At 37.3% G+C, this 3,471-nt stretch overlaps 1 pseudogene; it reads left to right on the plus strand.

The window, feature by feature from the left end:
* The first annotated feature begins 1,750 nt into the window (after positions 1–1,750).
* Positions 1,751–2,869, plus strand: LOC132530431 (nucleophosmin-like; annotated as a pseudogene).
* The last annotated feature ends 602 nt before the right edge of the window (positions 2,870–3,471 follow it).

A 3,471-nucleotide genomic window follows, 5' to 3' on the forward strand; every position in this document is an offset into this window, starting at 1 on the left:
ACCTGGCCAATTGGTAAACGAACTGGAAAAGTATCTGCTGCCTTAATAACTACTCCACGAAGTAACCTTCTCTCAATGAGTTCTTTGTACAGCATTCTCTGTTAACCTATCCATTAGGGTAAGAGTGAATCTCTCAGGAAGGATGCACCTGGACTTGGGTCCAGTCTCAAACACCTATTGGCTTTGTGACCCTAGACAAGCTTTGTAAGAGCTCTAGGCATCATCTCTAACATATGCCTAGTAGATCTATCCTAGGTTTATGGAGAGGATTAACTGAGATGATACACGTGAAACAGTACAATGCTTAGCCCATAGTAAGTGCTCAAACATCTTAGCTGTTGTTATTAAAGATGTTATAAGACAGGTAAAGCGCTTTATAAGCTCTTCAAGGCAGTTAGAGGCATCCTTTCTCTTTGCTACTTAATTAGCAATGATATTTTTCTGTTGGGGATACAAAAATCTGCCATTTAGTGCCTCTGTATCAGGCAAGCACATTTCTGCTGTGGGTAGTACCACTTATTGATGTGGGATAGAGATCTAATTAAGCACAATACATTGGAACTCCATGAGTCAAATCCTAGAGCTGCAGTGGTCCGGGGGCGTGGAGGGTGGCACCACTGCTAATTGAACATTTCCTCTGGGGCTTTTTGTTTCCCTCTGGCTTCCTGTGAAGCTGCTCACTGGGTTCAAGCGCAGCCAGGGTTTGCAGTGCAGTTAAATGACGCCCCAGTTGCACAGTTGCACAAGGCTTTGTTTGGGTATTGCTCAGTCAAAATGATGTAGGAGCTGGGTGGTCGGCGGGGGGGCGGTGGTGCGATCTACTGCAACTGTTCCTCATTACCCAGATAAGCTTGAGAAGTCTCCCAATTAACCTTCATGTGTAATAAAGCCAATCAGTACCGAAAACAAGAATTTCTCATTTACTGAAATGATATTTGGCTTGTGATAGCTGTCTGGGAATGTTGAACCAGGTAGAAAACATGGAGAAAATCACCCTCTGTCCCGCAAATTTAAGCTTGGTGATTATATATATATAAAAAAAAAAAAGACCAAGAATTTCATTTGGTAGCCTAAGCTGTTTTTGTCCTGATTTCAAGGTAAGAATAGAAATATATATTAGTCTTCTGCTGTAAAATAATATACTAAAACATACCTGCAACTTAAAACCTGATATAAATGTATGAGGCATATCAATGTTTTCCTAAGTCCTTGTGGCTTAAAAATCTAAATAGCAGAAATTAATTTGGAAACATATTTTCCTTACAGATATGTTTCATCTTTTCAGAGAAAGAAAAGAGAGTAAAGAAAATGCAGCATTTATGTAAATAACAGAAGGACACGTCGCTATAAAAATTAATATGGCCAGTCAAATGATACTATTTTTTGAGATCTTGCTGTGTCCACATTACTGTGCTATACTGGAGGGTCAATATAATATTAAGGGTGAGAAGAATAAACCTCACTAATTTTGTGTCTAATAGGCCCTTAAATATTTATTGAAATGAATTCAATTTAACTTCATTGAATTGATTTATACTGACTTGAATTAGGACAATTATAACACACTGTCACTATACTTAAATCTCTAATCTAGCTAAGGAATTAAATATAAATGCATGAAATTTTAAATAATACAAATAATGAATAACAATACATGACTATAATTTTTTAAAATAATGGCTATTCTCCAGACAGTAGTTGTTTATCTCTGTCCACCTCCTCTCCCACCTAAACATGCGCCACCGACCTCATGGAAAACTCAATGGACGTGGGCATGGACCCTGAGGTCCCAGAGCTATCGTTTTGGTTGTCAACTAAAGGCTGACAAAGATTATCACTTTAAAGTAGATAATAATGAAAATGAGCACCAGTTATCTTTAAGAACAGTCAGTTTAGGGGCTGGTGCAAAGGATGAATTGCATACTGTTGAAGCAGAGGCAGTGAATTATGAAGGCAGTCCAGTGAAAGTAACACTGGCAACTTTGAAAATGTCTGTATAGCCAACAGTTTCCCGTGAGAGCTTTGAAATTACACCACCTGTGATCTTACAGTTGAAGTGTTGTTCAGGGCCTGTGCATCTTAGTGCACACACTTAGTAGCTGTGGAGGAAGATACAGATTCAGAAGATGAAGAGGAGGAGGATGCGAAACTCTTAAGTACATCTGGAAACCCTTTCTGCCCCTGTAAGTGATAGTAAGTTTCCACAGAAAAAAAAGTAAAACTTGCTGCTGATGAAGAAGAAGATGATGATGTTGATTTTGGTAATGAGGAAGCTAAAGAAAAAAGCTCCAGTAATGAAATCTATAGAAAATGCTCCAGCCAAAAATGCATAAAAATCAAACCAGAATGGAAAAAACTTGAAACCTTCAACACCGAGATCAAAGGTCAAGAATCCTTAAAAAAAATAGGAAAGAACTCCTAAAACACCAAAAGAACCTAGTTCTATAGAAGACATTAAAGCAAAAATGCAAACAAGTATAGAAAAAGATTGTTCTCTTCCCAAAGTGGAAGCCAAGTTCATCAGTTATGTGAAGAATTCTTTCCAGATGACTGACCAGGAGTCTATTCAAGATTTCTGCAGTGGAAGTGGAGGAAGTCTCTTTAAGAAAATAGTTTAAATGGTTTGTTAAAATTTTCCACCTTTTTCATTTCTGTAACAGTTGTCATCTGGCAGTCCTTTTTACAATGCAGAATGAGAACTTTCCCTACCATTTCTGATACATGTTGTCCAGGTTCCATTGCTAAGAATGTGTTGTCCAAAATGCCTGTTTAGTTTTTAAAGATGAAACTCCACCCTTTGCTTGGTTTTAAGTATGTATAGAATGTTATCATAGGGCATAGTAATAGTGGTGGTCAGACAAATGGAAATGGTGGGGAGACAAAAATATACATGTGAAATAAATTAAATATGTTAATAAAGTAAACAAATAAATAAGTATAATTAATAAATAATGGTAGACACACAAGAAGTTGCAAAAATGATACACAGAATCCCATGAATCCTTTACCCAGCTTCTATGGTGCCATTTTATTTGACTGTTGTATAATATCAAAATCAGGGAACTGACACTGGTACCATACTGATAACTAGACTACAGACTTTATTTGGTTTTCTCCAGTTTTTGCCTGCCACTCAACTGTATGTGTACATGTGTGTGTGCTTATAATAGCATGTAGTTCTATGCGATTTAATCTCCTGTATAGATTTGTGTAACCACCACCACAATCAGGACACAGAACTATTCCCTCACGCCAAAGGGACCCCTTCAGTTTACCACTTTGTAATCTCACCCACCCCCAATCACAATCACTAATCTGTTCTCCATTTCTACTGCTTTGCCATTCTAAGAATGTTATGTAAGTAGAATCATATAGTATGTAACCTTTTGAGATTGGATTTTTTCACTAAGCATAATGCCCCTGAGGTCCATCTAAGTTGTTCCATTTGTCAATAGTTTGTTCTTTTTTTAT

This window comes from Lagenorhynchus albirostris, chromosome 12 (genome assembly GCF_949774975.1).
Source record: "Lagenorhynchus albirostris chromosome 12, mLagAlb1.1, whole genome shotgun sequence".
NCBI lineage: Eukaryota > Metazoa > Chordata > Mammalia > Artiodactyla > Delphinidae > Lagenorhynchus > Lagenorhynchus albirostris.